The sequence below is a fragment of the Protopterus annectens genome, chromosome 9.part0, assembly GCF_019279795.1.
Source record: "Protopterus annectens isolate FY-2018-M chromosome 9.part0, PAN1.0, whole genome shotgun sequence".
Classification (NCBI taxonomy): Eukaryota; Metazoa; Chordata; order Ceratodontiformes; family Protopteridae; genus Protopterus; species Protopterus annectens.
In genome coordinates, this window is record NC_056743.1 from 162,369,882 (window position 1) to 162,388,880 (window position 18,999).

The following is an 18,999-nucleotide window of genomic DNA, read 5'->3' on the forward strand; positions in this document are numbered from 1 at the left end:
TGTCTCATTGAGGCCCTTTTGTAGGATGTCCACATTGTTAGGAGTTTCGATTATAGCTCCTAGTTTGCAGTCATCTGCAAACTTCGTTAGCCAAAGACCTTCTTTGTTAGCCTGTACTTCAGAGAAGTAGATACCAAACAGGAGAGGACCCAGGACTGAACCCTGTGGTACTCCACTTGTCAGTGGTCTGAAGTCGGATTTGGAGTCTGCTACTTTCACAGTGTGGGTTGTGTCAGTGAGCCAGTTGGCAACCCATCTTGTGACATAGGGATTTATACCTAGTGAGTTTATCTATAATTCCAGAGTGGGGGATGGAGTCAAAAGCCTTGGCGAGATCTAGATAGGCTGTGTGAACCACCTTACCCTCGTCTACAGCTTTGGTGACTGCTTCAAAGAAGTCTATCAGGTTTAGGAGACATGATCTGCCTTTTACAAACCCAAACTGGGTGGGGTCCAACGTTTGGAGATTACCAATGTCTTTGTTTATAAGTTACATGATGATACGTTCCATGGCCTTGCAGACCAGGCTCATTAGGCTAATGGGGAGGTAGTTCCTGTGGTCCGTGGTGGCTCCCCATTTATGGAGTGAGATAACTGTCGCTGTGCACCATTCAGTGGGCACAAAGCCTGAGGTCAGGCTATGATTGAACAAGGTGCTTAGATGGGGTGCCAGTTCATTCTGTAGTTCATGTAGAACGCAGCCTGGGATGTCAGGTTTCATGGATGCTGTGTTCTTGGCTTTGAAGAGTGTGGCTTTTACCTGTGCAGCCGTGATTACAGGAACTTTTCATTCTTCCAGTATAGAGATGGGCCCTTTAGGGGGGTAAGGGGGGGGGGGTAAGGTTAGCACTGAACCTGTCTGCCAGGATGTTGACAATATCAGTTGGCTCTATATATTTAGTGCCATTGTGCTGTAACTCAGAGCAGATCTGAGTGTTGCCATTGAGATTCTTGACATAGCTATAGAATGCTTTGTGGTTGTCTTTAGAGTCAGTGGCGATTTTGTTTTCATAACTAGCTTTGGAGGATTTTATGAGGGATCTCAGCTTCTTACTGAGGCTGACCAGGGAGTTCCTCCAATCAGGGGATTTTACTCTTTTTTTTTGCAACATTTTCTTTCTTCTGTTGTAGAGTTTGTTTATGGCAGGGGACCACCAGATTGGCTTCCTTTTTTTGGAGGATAGCATCTTGGTTCTGTTAGGGATAGCATGATCCATGCACTCGTGTAAGTGCTTATAAAGTGCATTTATGTAGGATTCATCAGTCGTACTTCTATTGCCCGTCTGCATGGGTGTCGTGAAGTTTGCCATTTCTGTCTTAAGAAGCATGAAGTTGGCTTTGGAGAATTTTTTTATGATGGTTTCCCTAATGGGGGTGGGGGCAGGATGTGGATGTGTAGGGTGATTAGCTTGCGGTCGGATCTGACCAATGAGGAATTAACCGCTGGTGTGGAACGCCGGTTGCCCATGTTGGTAATGACCAGGTCTAGGATATTGCTGTTTCTGGTGGGGGTGTGGATAAGTTGATCCAAGGTGTTGGAATTTATGAATTCCAGAAAACATTGAGCGAAAGAGTTGGTACATGAGGTGGTTTTCCCAGTTAATGGTGGGGTAGTTCAAATTGCCCATTATTAGGGTGTTGGGTTGTATCCTAATATTTTCCAGTGTATCAAGAAATGAAGAGTGGGAATCCTGGGGCATGGTGAGGGATCTGTTGCAAGTTACAATTTGGATTGCGGTCTTGCCCAGAGTTAGTTGCACTTGGATAGTCTTGGATGCATTATGCTGAGCAACTAGCCTGGAGGTGTGGATGAAACACGCCTCCCCCTTTAGTGTTTTGGTCCAGGTTAGGTAGCCGAAAGGTGTGGTATGAATTATAGCCTGGTAATGCAGGGTGATTAGCTTGCGGAGCCTTGAACCAGGTCTCTGTCACTGCACAGATGTCGATCTTCTCCATTTTAAGGAGTGCCTCGAGTGAATGCATTTTGAGGTTTAGACTTCTAGCATTGTGTAGCATTACCCTCAGATTTTGCTTGCTTGTACCTGTTATGGTGGTGAATTTGTCATTTGAACCTTGCCTAAAAAAGGCAATAAGGGGTGGCAAGAGCCTTGGCTAGTATCCGGATATCCCAAGGGCGACAGGTGCAGACCATCTCTGGAAAAGCATCATGGTCTGTTGATCATGTCATCCCAGGCAGACAGATACTGGATCCCCTTAGAATGACACCAGAAGCTTAGCCAGTTGTTGAATTCAGTCATTTTGTCCTTGTACTGTGGTATCATTCTGGGTGATGGCAGGATGCTACTCAGGGCTAGGGTCATACCTGCCTGAGCTAGAAGATCGGAGAGCTCCTCCATGTCTCTTTTCATGTAGTCCAGGGAGGTACATCTCAGGTCATTCACACCAACGTGGACAATGACAGAGTCATATTTGTACTTGCTGTGGAGTGACTGAGTGTGTGCGTTATGTGGCGGATCCTGGCACCCAACAGGCAGCTGACAGTAACTTTCTACGTGTTTAGCGTGGTGAGTGGAATATCAGTGTGCCTGACTATAGAATCACCTATGATTAGAATGTTGGGTATGTTGCTATGCCTTATGGGCTGTGGTTGAGTGGCACACTGAATTTGTGGGCTGTGTGTCATTTGGGTTGTGTTTGGGGTGGAGGCTGCTTGCGTTTCTGCTTTGGAGGTCTCTGTTGCTTGAGCAGATTTTTATTGAGAGCCTCCGTGAATGTAGGTGTGTGTTTTGTGTTTCTATGTGTGTGTTTTGGTGGTGTAGGTTTTGAAGGACTATGTGATGAGTGTGGTGTGGTGCAAGTGTTACCATCTCCTCTTGACTGTCTAGTCCAGTCTTGGGGGAAGAGAGCTTTGCTTCCAGTTTGGCTATATAAGTACATCTCTCACAGGTTGTAGTGTTGGGTGGTAGGAGGAGAGGGTTGCCTGTGTACATGAGGCAATTGCTGCATTGCCCCAAGATGCCCAGCTTCATCAGGTGGACAGGAGAAAATACAGAGAGCTGACCCTTAGACATGCCTGGATAGGTGCTTATTTATTAAGTACTAAAACTGTTTTCCTGTAGACAAAGGAGGAAAGCTGAGTGCTGTAGTAATTTGTAGCTTATTTAGTGCTTACAAAGAGTTCTGAACAAGTGCTGAGCTAAAAGTAACAGATTTGAGTGCTAAAACTAAAAATAACTGGCTAGTTCTAAGGGGAAAATATGAAGAGCAGACTTTATGGCGCCGGGAATAGTTTAACCCTAGCTAAGTGGCGATGCATAACGTGTAATTTTTTTTTTAATATAACAGTAGCAAATGAGCAAACTGATTTAAACAAATTAACCAATAAAAAGCTAAAAATTGATCCCTGTTCTAGCAGTCTTCAATCAGACAAGTTCTAACTGCACACTCCTGCCACTAGGGTGCAGGGGAACCTTCTCCAATAAAAGATGGTCTGGATTAGTGCTGAAGTTATACAAACAAAGCTAGATTCAGCAGGTCTGAATTTAGTCTATGCTAAAGCAAACAAGGCATACCAATTTCAGAAAGAAACAGTTCAAATAAGCAGGCACAATAAGCCTTTAACCAGAAACTCCCAGCTCAGAAGGGCAGAATCTACCCTCTCCTCCCACACCTTCTTAATGTAAAATAACTGTCCCGAAGCCCAATACACTTTTAGAATAACAGACACTAAGCTGTCAATCAGCAACTCCCAACTTAGAAGGATGTAAGCTACCTGACCTGCCACAACAGCGCAGACCACAAACCTTAATGTAGAACATCTGGTCTGAAGCCCAAGTGCTTCAACCAAAGGCTTAAAATAACAGTTACGATTTAATCAGGCTACAACAAGCAGTAATAAGGCAGCAGAATAAATGCAATTAAGTAATTTTAAGAACAGGCAGCAAAAGCAAAATAAAGTAATAAAGTAGGAAGAAACACAAATACAGTAACAGCAGATGAATAAAGTCCATTTTTATATAACAATGGAAAACGAGCAAACTGGTTTAAACTAATTACCCAATTAACCAGTAAAAAAGCTCAAAACTGAGCCCTGTTCCAGCATTCTTCAATCAGACAAGTTCTAACTGCGCACTCCTGCCACTAGGGTGCAGGGGAACCTTCTCCAAAAAGATGGCCAGGATTAGTGCTCAAGTTATACAAACAAAGCTAGATTCAGTTATAGCAAGAACCGTCCATTTTGCTGGACCTTTTAATGGTAACTGGGAATATTCATTAAGAAATGAAGGTAGAATACAAGATCACTGAGGGAATCTTTCTCCAAATGGATGAGTCCTACTTTTCTTTCGAGCCTCCTGATTAAGACTGGGGTCTAACACGATGAGTAGAATGTTTCCTTGAGGGGAGTCCTTGTAGTAATATTAAAATTATTTAGAAGATGCAAGCTTTTCCTGTGAATAGTGTTAGTGGGGGAATCTGGATTTCCCATTTAGAAACAGGGAGGAAGAAGTGAAATGTAAGCACCATTTATCTATAATTTAATAGAGATCCTGGAGAATTGAAAGAAGGCTTAAACAGCCTTGTTAGAGCAGGATTTAGCTTACAGTAGAGACAGTGCAATTCTGAAACCATAGTTGTGACTTTATCATAATTGATGTAAAAGCCTAGGACATGTGCCTCAGACACACCACAACATACTACAGGCACATCTTAGGAGAAAGGCCATCTAATCTTTGCAGCCTTACTTGCAATAAAGTGTGCAAGTATTCTCAAGCAGGGGGACTCTTTGAATAGTGTGTGAGAAGCTGGTTTGTAAACCTCTTCACTACTTAGAAGAGCACTGATGATCAGTTTTATGCAGCAATCTCACTGGACAAAAAAAGTAGCCTTCTTACCCAAAATTTCAGTTTGGCATGCAGAATAATGATTGTGCATAATGAGGTTGTCCTCTATCAGGCCAGTCCTTTCCATTTATATTCCAAACTCTGTTCCAGTCAATGCATCATGGGAAGCTCATGATCAAACCTTGCCCCAACTAGTGGCTCAAGCACCTGTTGAAGCTATCAGAGGGGGGTGAAGAATTACAAGGCTCTACTTGCTCATCTTTCCTTTGGAGTGAAGAGTCAGAGGCATGCCAAGGGCCTGAAAGCTCTGGGAAATAAGCCTGGTATGTGCCACATATATGAAGCAGCAGGCAGCTGAGTTTCTGTCCACCTCCAGTAAGCTGCTGATGGCTTCCTTTCCCACTCTGACATGGCAGCCACATCTTGGGGGGGGGGTAGTACTTGGCTGAGAACTTTGGGAACTATGGAAGGGGTTGCCTGGGAATTTATGGTCAAGCTGAGGTGGCAACAGGGCAAACAAAATGACCTGATGCAAATAAAAGTAGAGTGACAGCATCCATAGAGTGAGTCATGGGCATGTTGCAAGGTGTGACTAGCAAATCTGGACTATCATTGCTGACCTTGTTCAGGCGCTAATCCATTGTATGTATCAAAATACCACTTATTATGCAAATCGTTATGGTGGACCAGCTCATTTTCAGTTGGCAGTACCAGTGGAAGCCCCAGCTTTAAATGAACTAAGTGATGATCCTTCTAAGATTCTTGTTCACCACCAAGTAAGTGGTTTCCAAACCAAGTTGGATGATGTAATCCACAGTTTCTAGATTTATTAGTAGTAGTGGTAAGTATCTGAGTAAAGTTGAAACTCTGTAAAAGACTGAGAAGTTCCATAACAAATTCATTGACCCAAGCACAAGAATCACCCAGTAATGATCATTTAGAGCTTCATGCATTAGATTGATGAGGAGAACTGACATCTCCTGCAGAAATGCCTCTGTGTCCTGTGGGTGATAATACCAGGAGAAATCTGCAGTTTGCTGATGCTGTAAGAAATATTCAAAAGTTTTGGTATTTACCTGGGACATTTTAAGGCTAGGTAGTAAAGCAAATGTCTGTACCACTGCTGATCCTGCCCTGTCTGAGTCTGTGAATAACACCTACACCTGGAGGGGGCTTGATGCAGCTAAATGGGTTCCAAAACTGTCATTCAGCTAAGTCTCTTGCGTAAATGGCAGATCATGTTTATGGATCAAGTCAGAAATTATCTCTGGCTTATTACCGATTGGTGTGGCATTAAGAACAGCCTTAGAGCGGGCTTGGGAGGGTTATCCCTGGCTTATTACCGACTGATGTGGCATTAAGAACAGCCTTAGAGAGGGCTTGGGAGAGGGGGGAGGTCTTGATGAACCAGTTTAGAGGTTGTGATCCTACTCCCATGGTATCTCAACAAGAGTGAGTAGTGCTTCTGCTTGATCATTGATTGGTAATCCTAACTTAGAGTTAGTTCTTTATCACTGGGCTGTAGAGTGTTGGAGGGTGCCCACTGGTTTCATCATGGGCCTACCCTTCCTGCTGTTGTACCATTTGTATTGTATGAGTAGGAGTTTTGCTGGTGAGTTATATATCCCACATGTGCTTCTTTGTTATGCAGTAGAAAGTCGACCCCCCCCCTGCCAAGGGGCATTACATAAAGTAGATATAGCTGAGTGCACACTCTTTCTCAGCTTTTTGGCTGTTGAGAGAGAGAGAGAGAGAGAGAGAATTGAAACCAGATCCCCATCTGCTTTTGCCAGAAACCTAGACTGTGCTGTAGTACATTAACAGTCAGATGACATGCGAGATCACACTATCCCCTCTACATGCAGAGAGGAGATATGAGTGTGGCCTTTGGCCTAAGGCTTCTTTGTTGCATTGTTCACATCTGCGGGGAAAGTGAAGATGTTGGTGGGCCCTCTTGGCCACATTTCTAGTCTTCTACCACAGCTGAGGATAAGGGAGACCTGCCTGTTCAGGGTCTTCTGGGATTGGGGTATCTCAGAGATTGACCTATTCACCACACTGGAAAATGTGATCCCCTTCCTGTTCTGCTTTATTCAACAGGGAAAGGTGTTGATAATCACATTCCGTCCAGTAGTGAAGATTTCTTGCCTCATTCCCTCTAATTCTAAATCCTTTATCAAAATTCAAAGCAGAAACACTTAAAACTCAAAGGTGTTGTTTCAGGTTGTTGGGTCTCTGAAAGTACATGAACCTATCCCACTGCAAGCCAAGAAAGTTCCCTCAGTTAGCAAGACAGGAAATTTACTTCATGGCATGACTGCTGCTGTAGCTTTTCTGTTCCCAATTGGATCTTCTGATGAAAATCTTAGTGGTGAATGGAGCAGGCAGGAAACATCCCACTCATCAGATATATTCTTTCAGTTTAATTTGTCTAATTCTTTTTGGGTTTTTAATACCATGAAGGGAATGGAACCCATTCCCAAGTCAAAGTATGATTAAAGATTGTGAAATTAGTATTGTTTCAATCTTTGACGTTAGGCAAAAGTGCTGTTCACAGCACCTGCAATGTGTCCAGAACTGACTCCTTCTGCAATTCATATGTGTATTGGTAATATATCTGAATAAGACTGTAAATTATTTTTTATGAGATCCATTGCTCCTACTATTATTGGAATTGTCTGGGTATCTTTCTTTCTTCCACATTGCCCTTGTTTCTGTCTGCAAATCCTGGTATTTTATGACTTTGTGTGTCTCTTTATGTAAGACACTGTAATCACTGGGTGTAGCAATTTCATTGATCAATGCTACTTTTGTCTTCTTTTCACCAACTACTATATCTGGTTTGTCTCGCATCTATTTTTGAACGGTTGGTAATGGGTAACCTCATGTGATATAAACATTATTTTCTATAATGCTTTGTGGCTCATGTTTCTCGGCTATTTCAATATTGTAATGTTTGCATAATCCCCAGTGCAGCAGTCTTGCCACATTATTACACCTTTCAGTATACAGGCCCTCTCTGCCATTAGTGTATCACACCTAGCAACAAGATGTGCAACTGCTTCCATTTCCTTATTACAGAACCTGCATTTGTCTGTTTCTCCCACATGTTCAATGGACTTTGTAAACCAACGTGTACATAGTCCACTGTCTTGGTCCTCTGATATTAACCTTTCATGTTTTGGTTTAAATTCACCTCTCCTTAACCATTCTTGCGTGTAATGATGTTAATACTTTTAGCCAGAAGTTAGGTACTGCATCTGGGCCTGGGGTTTTCTATTTAGGAGCTTTTCTTAATTTTGTTTCAGTTTCTCTGGCCGTTATTTAATCCCATGTCATATTCTGTACATTTGAACTTCTTACTGTTTCTTTTACTTTTTCAATCCATTCAGCATCTTTGTTACATTCTACAGGGTCTTTATAGAGATTTTTCCAAAGTAAGTCAATTTCTTCTGTTTTTGGTGGAGTTTCTATTCCTTTTGTTTTTCAAGTCATCAATGAATTACTTATTTTGTACTTCTCCTGTATGTTTATCTGCATATCTTCTAAGTTTTTCTGCCTGTGCTGATACCTATAGTTTATTATTTGCAATACTGTACAATAGATCCTGGTCTGTCCTAATACTGTATATTACTTTTATCACGTATGTCTTTCTAAGTATGTTTGTTGATCTATTCCCTCTTCTATACTCTTCTAACAGTGACACTTCTTGTCTTAATGGCTTTATAGTTTTCTCTGTTCGATACTTCCATGATGGCATTTGATTTCTTCCCCTCCTTTCCCTTATTGCCCCTTATTTTTGCAGTAAGACTTTATTTATTTGTTTGTTTAACATTTGTTTACCAGGAAAGTCCGACTTGGAACAAAGCCAGTTTTCAGCGGAGGCCCTGGAAGAAATGCTCCAGACGCATGTCTTTGTAATGTGGGAGGAAACCCACACGAATGCAGGGAGGACATGCAGACTCTGCACAGAAGGCACTCCAGACATGAATCGAACTGGAGAACCTCTTGCTGTGAGGTGAGAATGCTACCACTGCACCTTTATCTGTTATTAACTTTTTTTCTGTGCAGCAATACAAGGGATATAAAAAAGTATACACACCCCTGTTAAAATGCCAGGTTTTTGTGACATAAAAAATTAGACCACAATAAATTATTTCAAAACTTTTCACAACTTTAATGTGACCTATAACTGTACAATTCTCAAATATTTAGTTCTGTCCGTAATTACAACAGCTCCACCATTGTCAGCTTCCTTAATGATAACATTCTCATTCTTCTCAAGTATTTTCAGTGACTCATGTTCTGACACCGAAAGATTAAAACATTTCTGAAAACAACCTCTATTGTGTAGCTCTCTTATCTGTATTTCACATAAATCTGATGGACTCCTACCCAAGCAGACTGAATGCTGTAATTAAATCAAAAGGTGCTTCAACAAAGTATTAGTTTAAGGGTTTGCACATTTATGCAACCAGCTTATTGTACGTTTTTTATTTTTTATATTTTTCCCCTAACAGATTTGTTTGTTTTTCAATTAAATTGTACAGGTTATAGGTCACATTAAAGGTGGGAAAAGTTTTGAATTTATTTATTGTGGTCTCATTTTTTTATATCACAAAACAATGGCATTTTAACAGGTGTGTGTACACTTTTTATATCTACTGTATATCCTATTTACTTCTGTTATGTTGCTTGATTTAATACAGATGGGTAGACATGTTAAGATTGATGAAAGAAATAAATTACAGAAAGTCAATAAAGCCCAAAATGTTAAAAGTCTGATAAAACAAATAAACATAGTAATTAAAACTACTAACAGAAATTCATGTGACATAACAGAAGTAAATAGAATATATCACTACACAGAAAGTTCCAGAACATCTTCCTCTGACATGCTCTCTTCAGCTGCACTCTGCGTTATCTGTTGCTTTTTCACTTGGAAACTCACTGGCGTATCACTCCACAACATTTACTGCATCAGTGTTGCCACCTTTTCATGTTCTTTCCCTTGCTGTAGAACTCCAGCTGAATTTTGTACAGTTTCCTGCTGAAGGCTCCAGAGTTTCTTTATGTGGCAACTGATCAGGTGCTTCCCATTTCACCGGTTTCTCATTTATTTGGCGACTAACTATTCCATCATGCTATGATGTAACCAGAGTTGGATTTTCTACAGAGAATCCTTTACTTCACATGTAATCCAGAACTTCACTTTCTGTTTATTTAACTTCTGCATTTTTAATTCTGTTTTCTACTATCCCCTTTTTCTTATTTTTGTATTGTAAAAATTTCCATATCCTAGAGCCTTTACCTGTATTTCTCTTCAGATATCTTTGGTGCTGCTTTTTGTATTGATTAGTTTTGCTTTCTCCTTTGCATAAATATTGCACCATATTAAATATCTTTTCTTTCCCATGTTCATATTTCTTCTTCAGATGTCTCCCAATCCACCTGTTATTCCTTACTTTGAGGACTAACAGTTCCATCATGCTGCAACATAATCTATATTAGACTTTCTACACTAAATCCTTCACTTCAGAGGTATTCTGTAACTTCAGCTCCTGTTTGTTTAATTTATACTTTACTAATCTTCTGTTCTACATTCCCCCTTTGTGATCTTATTTTTTTTTTTTGTGAAATATTACATATCTAGTTGCCTTTGCTTCTATTTCTTTTCAAATATTTTGGAGCTGCTTTGCTGTATTGATTAGTTTAGCTTTCTCCTTTACACAAATATTACACCATGTCAGATCTCTCTTTCTTTCCCATGTCCATGTTTCATTTTTCAAAACTCTCTAGGTTTTGTTCTTTACATTCTCGTACTTCCTCAGTCGCTTCTTTTTCCAAATGACCCAATGTTTTGTGGTCTATATAATATTTTTCATGAATCTTTTGTATTAACGAACACAAATGTGCATGTGAGGCTTTTGACAGTTTTTGTTGTGCAAGTATTTTTTTTTCCTCTAATTTCTCTTAATCGTTTTGAATATCTTCTATCTGGGAATTCTGGGCTTCTTGTATAATAGTGATAATACATCATTTCTTTCTTTTCCTCAGAAGTTCGCTCTGTCATCTTTATGGGTCTTTTTTTTGACCTATCAGTTTTTGTGTTTTTTGTGAACTACTACTTCCTTCTACAACAGGGTGGGGCATCCTCTCCCTGAGCCTGGCCTGACCCCATTGTAGGAAACTTTCTGTGTCCTGAAGATTCTACTCTGCCATTTCTTCCATTCCTGGCACCAATGTGCCTACCCAGATTGGGCAGTTTTCTTTCCTGAGACTTGTGCACCCAGCTGTCTTTTTTGTATTTTTAACCTACTTCTGTCCATGATACATGCTAAATAAAATACAGTCTGTATATCAGTGTCATCTTGGTGAGATTTTGTAAAAACAGGGTCTACCCCTGAAGCTGCTCACCAGGCTATATTCTGTTAAGTGGGGTGTTCTTGGTAGGAACGGATAGCTGTTTTTTTCTGCATTAGCCTGTTAGATTGTAGGTAATCTTTAACTATCCCAGGCACCTCTTTGATTCAGCTCTAAATTCTTTCACTGTCAAGTTTCATGTTTCAGGCATCCCTGTGCATTACAAACTTGTGATATGTAGTCATAGATCTTGATTTAAAGATCGCTTTGCACATGTATTTTAGATAAAAACTAAAAACTACATTTTCCACTGTTGGCTACGTTACTGTCTAGAAGTTGTTGAATTGTCAATATCAACTTGATTTCTAGTATGTTAATTAAGAGAACAAACTGTGAGCCTAAAGCCATTGTTGACCATGAATGCCCTTATTTCCTGGTGCGTATGTTTGTCTCCTGTATAACTGTCCAGTTTTTTTTAAAATTCATTCAAAATGTAGGGTCTGTATTAGAACATCGAAGTTTCAGAACTTCAAATGTTCTAATATCGACCCCTATTCAGCGAATGCTGACATCGGACATTCAGAACAGCAATTTTTTTCCTAGGGAAAAAAAAATCGCTGTTCCGAAACACATACACACAACACAAGCACACCAAACAAACAGCAATCCACACACATACACCTAAAATCTTACATCTAACCCTACACTAAACTGTATATACACCACTAACTATCCACTTACCTTAACCCAAACCCTAATTTTAAGGTCCTTCACTATCGCACACTCACCTCACCCGCGCCCTAACCCTAACTCACCTATCCCGCCCTAACCCTCACATCCACACAATCACACACTTACCTGACCCATGCCCTAACCCTAACTCACCTAACCCGCCCTAACCGTCATGTCCACACAATCGCACACTTACCTGCCTGCTCCCTAACCCTAACTCACCTAACACACCATAACCCTCATGTCCACACAGTCACACACTTACCTGACCCGCGCCCTAACCTTAACTCACCTAACCCGCGCCCAAGTGCACACTTACCTGAACCTGACCCGTAACGTTCCACCACAGCGCTGAAAATAGCGAAGCGACAGAAACGGACAACCGAATTCTTTCCCTAGGAAAAATTTTGTTTTTCTGCAGCTTCGCTATTTTCAGCGTTCGCTGAATAGGGATTGATATTAGAACATTCGAAGTTATGAAACTTCGATGTTCTAATATAGACCCCAAAATGTATGCCTTGTTATTTGCATAATTTTTTCGATGTTAAAAATCTTAGCTGATTGGTCACTAATGTCTTTTTTTGGTGTTAATATCTATTTTGAGTAGTACATTGGTATACCTTGTGTTACCAATGTATGCACTATATTTCATGAATATCAGCTCCAACAAAACTGTCTCATTCAAAGCATTGAAGTCTAAATATCCCTAAATATCATTATCTATTCATCCATCCATCTAACCCTTTGTCTACCCATCCATTTTCTGTATCACTTGTTGTGGAAAAGATTGAGATAATAGTCAACTGAGCATCCAGACAAGGCTTCATTATCTCAAGCAGCAATCTTTAACTCATGATTTGGGATCCCTACATATTCCCAATCAAGGGTGCAAATGCAGTCTATCATGTGTCTCTTCCACAGAAGCTGAAAGGTACATGGGAGTAATGGTACATTATTCACCGAAATTTTAAATCTTTAATTTTAATAGGTCTAAGAGTCATACAACTGCTCAGAAGGAGTGAAACTGCTTTTTTCCACTTTCCTCATCAGAAACCCTCGGCCCTTCCAAGCACCTGTTACATTGTATATGTCTGTCCACAGTACTACATTATATATAGTTCCAGCTTATGTGGTTTAAGTTTTGTTTCTTTTTTTTTGTTTGTTTTTTGTTTTTGTGCTGCAGGTAGTATGCACTGATGCTGGGATATTAAGTTAAAAGAGAGAGAGAGAGAGAGTATTATTGTACAAAACCATATGGTCAGAAATTATTTATGTCTGGATATATAAATCAAGATGTGCAAGGTTAATTTCGATATATTTAATGTTGTGCATGCAACTTTGATATTAAGTTGTTCCTTTTCACCTTGCCAAGCCTCTGAGAAGTAGATTTCTGCTGTGAATGCTCATTTAAAGTCTGCATCAGAAAGTGGGTAGTCTGATGATTTTCTTAAATAGTTTAGAGACTTATTTACTGGCTTAGACTGTTTACCAGAAGTTTATTGAATGCAGACAGATGCTGCAGTATTGCTTGTAGTACATAGTTCATGGAATGTTTGATTAGCTTTGGAGTCCTTATGGAGGAAATCGGTGGCATTCATAAACAGAGGTAATAAAGATATTCACAAGTCATGTTTTTATATAGCTCTGTGATGGTCCCTACTCCTGGCCATTAATCAAGGAGCCTCAGTCCTCTCCACTGACACCAGTGAGAAGCAAAAATAGATACGGTATTTTCAGATGCAGCTCTCTGCACCAAGCACAATTTCCTTTAAAAGCACACAGGAAGCACACTCGAGACCTGGGGCCTGGACTCCTTCTCTCTCTCTCTCCCTCTCTCCAGGCCCCAAACAAGGCTCCAGACTCACCACTTTGGAGTTCTATGTCCCTGTTCCCAGTAGCTGACTCACACATACACTTGGATATTTGATTTTCACAGACTCACACACACACGCACACACACACACACACACACACACACACACACACACACACACACACACACACACACCTGGAAAAGGCTGGCACAGATTTACCAGCTGTGCCCCCTCTGCCCACACTATAAGGTAATACACTGCAACAGGTCAGCTACTCTAACGCTTTTACAAGAGTAGCCAGTTATACTGAATAAAATTAATACTAATACAAATGGTAATGTTGACCAAACAGCAAGGCTTTCAAGAGCAACCACAGTGTCACCAAATAAATATAAGTACTCTCAAAGGTTAAAATATTCTCTAAAAGACCAGTCACAATGCAAAGTTTAAATATATGTAATAATAACTAATAAAATAACCTGAACATACTAAATATCTATTTATAATAAACACCAGAAATTCAATTACAGGAATTATTAAAATAACAGATGGATAGATTCACACAGATGCAGAAAAACAGTACATAACTAATCCTAGTATGTTTTCCTGACTGAGCTAAAGAATTACTATTCCCTGGTTACTTACTAAAGTAAGGCAAGATGAAGTGTGTTGAGTTGCTTACTACAGCAAGGCAAGAGGAGGTATGTTGAGTTGTGTGAGAGATCTGAGAGAGATATTTCCTGTCAGGTTCCAAAAAATAAAGTGCTGCTGCAAGAGTTCCATTATATCTCTCACTAATATCTAAAGAATCATTTCAGTACTAGTTATAGAATGACATCACATCTGGTCACCTGACAGTGGTACAATACACATCCAGAGCTCTACAAAGATCTGTTGCAGCATCTGAAATCTATATAAGAATTTCAAAAACGTCCACCCTTCCAGGATAGTAATCAGTTCACCCCTAAGGACAATGCAGTAAGATTCCTAGTCCTGGTTTTCCCAGACATTTCTGTCTCTGGTTGCAATCAGACCTGTAAGATAAAATCTTTATGGCCTAAACCAACCCATTTAATTTTCAATGCATTTTTCAAAATAGCAGGACTGAGATTAACTGCTTCCTTTCCAGAATTATTTGTTAAAACATATACATTTAGTTAGTTATATTAATACTACTGTCTGACATACACGTATATCTCTTTTTTTGTCCAACAGAACCTACTGTTGATGCATTTTTAATAAAGCATCTTTACAAATAAATTTGTAACACAAACATCTGTAGAAATCAGTGTGATAGTCAAATGACATAAAATTCTTTACAAAGCTCCAGCTACAAAACTTGAACAAAGCTATGGAAAAAGAGTACTGTGTGCTTCATAAATATAATGTGCCATGCCATGAGTAAATTATTTTTTTCTGTGCTTCATGATCTAAAATTTTGACAGTAAAGCTTGATGAGGAACATTGCATTCTTTAAACTTTAATTTCACCTGATCAGAAGGAATAGCTAAAAACTCCCATTTTGTATTTCATCAGTATCTTAGATGTTTCAGAAACCTGTTGCAGAGATAATCAGGTTGTTAATAGTTTTTTTTACTATAGTTGATGAAAGGTAATAATGTTTGTATGAATATTTATTTCTTTACTGTAACTATTTCTATTTCTTTAATAAAAGAATCTGTGTAGTATGAATTATGTGGAATAGAAATATTTATCCTTAAAATGATTTTCAGAAATATTTAAGAAATGACAAATTACAGCATACATATGTCACTGTAACACAAAATTATGCCACCAATGCCAGTTCAGTCATGATACATATGTTGTTTAGGTTTTTGACATTATTTGATGAGTGATGGATGACAGTCCTTGCCCTAATAAATAAGCATAATGGAAGGTTCAGAAAGAAAATATAGCTTTTTGTATGTAATAAAGAAATGGGTATTTCACAACAGTATACTGGATTAGCGCTAATGCTGTTGCTGCTGGATTATGTACCAGCACTAGTTTCATTTTTAGTTTTCTGCAGAGTTTTTCTGTAGTCATTGTTAATGTAACTACACTTAACAGTGCATTCAGGATATAGCCCATATATGCCTATGTTAGTGTAGTGGATAGTTAAAAAGATGAAAAATAATGCAGTTTTAGATGACTACACACTCCACCCCCCAACCCTTTAGTATCTTCAGCACCCCTGGCTGTCCGTTTGGGCATTTTGGCTTGTGCATTTGCAGTTTTCTTCTACACACGAACTGTATGTCTCTGTAAATCTGGTTTTGATATCTTGGGGGTACTGCATTGGCAGGAAGGCTGTGCATATTTCTCTTTCCATACAAGGCAGAAAAGGAGAATAGACTGTATACCATATCCTGATTATGATGTTTTTCCTTGTACAAGAATTTGTCTTGTGAACAGTCTGTTATCCCATAAGCTTCCTCAAAAAAAGTAGGTAGTAGCCTCTGTGCAGTAACTAACAGTCCAAGATTTGAACACAGAGTTTTCTGAGTCAACCCAAAAAAGTATGTAAAGTTCCAGTCAGCCAGATCTGAGGTATGGGGTTTCATATGAAAAGTGATGTCCTGTTCTGAAATCTTTTCCTTTCTCCTGTTAATTCAGCACATGTATTGGCCAGGACTGTAAGAGGAAATGCTTCTTTTTTTTGAGTACAGTTTTCCTTGGGATTCCCTTGACTCCTTGAACTCTACTTTGTCAAAGGATGAGCACAGTTTCCCTGTTTGAGAATGTTGCTTTCATCAATATTCCCACATATGTAGTGGTCTCAGAGTTGCTTTTTAAAATTTTTATTAAGCATGACATTTTAAAAGGTGACATGAGCACACATAAATGGAAAAGAATATAAACCATAGTATTTCCATTGTTCTCTTCATGCAGTATACATGTATGTTTTAACAAGTTTCGTTTGCTCTAGGATTATTAATAAGCTGCTCTATTCCTGTCTTCCCTTAAATTTCAACCTGCCTCTTGAACATTATTCTGCATGTCTTGTTCCCACAAATTCTTTTTATTTGTATGTATTGTGTTTGATCCCTTTTCTAAGGGGTCCAACCTTCAGTTATTTTATCTCCTTAACAGTGTTCAGTACTTCGGTTACAGCTGGTTTAAGTTTTGATTTCTATTTCCTTGTAGTTGCAAAGGGATAAGAGAATGCTGAATGCAAGACCTGCTGTAGTTGTGTTTTCAGTCGACTCTAGAACAGAAGTGGCTGTTAAAAAGGGATAGTTAAGGCATATAAAAATCACATGATAACTATAAGAATCAATCAAAAGTGGTTAGAAAAGATTCGGGAAGAGAGACTGGAAAGGCAGTTTACAAGGAAGAGTGAGATGACATCTGTATGGCCAAGTATGCAAAGTTCAAAAGGTTTAGGAATTTTACATGGAAGTATTTGCATAGGTATTGTTATACGCAAAGCAGACTTTAGAGAAGTTGTCATCAGATAAATAGCAAATGCTGGAGCCTCAGAGGTGTGATGGAAAACAGAGCAAGATAATTGGGAATATGTTTTTTTGGTAATGTCATGGGTTGGCAGATTTTAAAAATTCAAAGTTGCTCTTTAGTAAGTTGGGGAGTGAGAGAGGTGCCATATGTATCTCCTGCACTGTACTGGTAGCATTAGGAGGATTTTATTGTTTATTTTTGCATCTTGTTTTTCACCCAAGGATCATTTTTTTTTGGTCAGGTAGTTTTGTGGATTCCTTTCAATCCATTCCCATTTGTTCTGTAACTAAATATATATATCAGTGAAAATTATTCTGTGATCTTAACATCTTCCTTACTGTTAATTTCATTACCATACATGGGTTTTAAATTGCAGGTTGCCATATTATCTTTTAAAATGTCCCTTTAGACCAGTAAACTGTTGTACTGCTAGTTTTTTTACTTGCATGGCAGCTTATTTAAAAGGAAGTTTGTTTGTTTTTTAATGAAATTACATTTTCTTATTGGAATTGGCTTATTCAATCAATATATACTGCAGGTTGTGGTTAATATAATGTATGTCTAAAGCTTTTGTGGTCCATATATGCTGTATGGCCAGATTTCCATGAGCCTGGGTAAATTCAAACATCAGATTTTCCTAGGGTAAGGTGGTATTGTGACAATGTGTGTATTTAATGTGTTTGAAGCCCCTAACAATGTCAAGCTGATAGGCTGTAATGCTTTGGCATAAAATACATGCACAAAGCCTTAAAGGGGGCCCTCTTTACCCACCCTCTCACCTGTACTGGACGTTGTACTTGGATATTACTTTGACAGTGCTGCTGTCTGCTTCTCCAATAGATAGGGGTTGTCACATAAATCTGGTTCATATTACTGAGTAAACCATTCTTCTTTTGGGACTGTTGTCTCTTTTTAATACCTTTATATTTTAGATGATGAGAAATCAAGCATCTGACTCGTTATAATCAGTCTTAAAATGTTAGATGCCATTAGTTCTGTATGTATACATTGCATATGCTGGGGGATTGCTTTTAACATGTTATTTTTCAACATGAGCTTTATCCTGATTATAGTTATGGGAAGCCATAACCTGTTTCTGCAAGCAGCAATTGTAAGTCATGGAATCTTGCTGGACAGGATGCCAGTACATTGCAGGATACACAAGCACATGAACACCAGAGACACACCTGTCTATTTGCATATGTTCTGCAAGAGGTAGGAAACCAGAAATCCCAAAGAAAACTTGCAGGCACTGGGAGGACATGATAACTCTCCACATAATGGACTTCAGTGGGAGATGAACCAGACAGCTGTTTTGGGATATCTATTTCTGGTCTGACAGGCACCTTTTGTATAAGTGATTTTACCCTTAGGAAATTAATAGTAGTCAGTGGTGGAACAGTTTCCTATAACATGGCATGGGTTTTCACAGATTTGCCTCCTTTTTGCAGTTATGTCACTCTTCTTTATACAGCTATACAGTTAAAATCTGCATGATTATTTTAATGCATTTCTGAACTGTGACTTATAACAATGTACTTAAATCAAGTGACTGATTATTAATCTTTGAAGCTGCAAGGTTTTGGAAATCCATTATATAATTCCAGATTACTTTTAGTTTGGCTAATTTATGATATCCAGTCACTTTCTAGTATTTCATTATGAAACAAAAGAAGTGAAAATGCAAGTGGACTGTAATTCCAAATGCCATTTAACAAGAAAATATGGTTCTGAAATTTTCTGAGCACACTAGTTTGCAGCTATCAATGGACCTCTTGCAGTTTTGACAAAGATACCAGAAAGCCTGTAGTATCCGGTGCTTTTGTTTT

General features: G+C 39.1%; 1 protein-coding gene across 4 annotated transcripts in view; it reads left to right on the forward strand.

The window, feature by feature from the left end:
• DDB2 (damage specific DNA binding protein 2) overlaps positions 1–18,999 on the forward strand; it is a 741,911-nt gene that overhangs the window by 432,867 nt on the left and 290,045 nt on the right. The gene's annotated exons all lie outside the window — the stretch shown is intronic.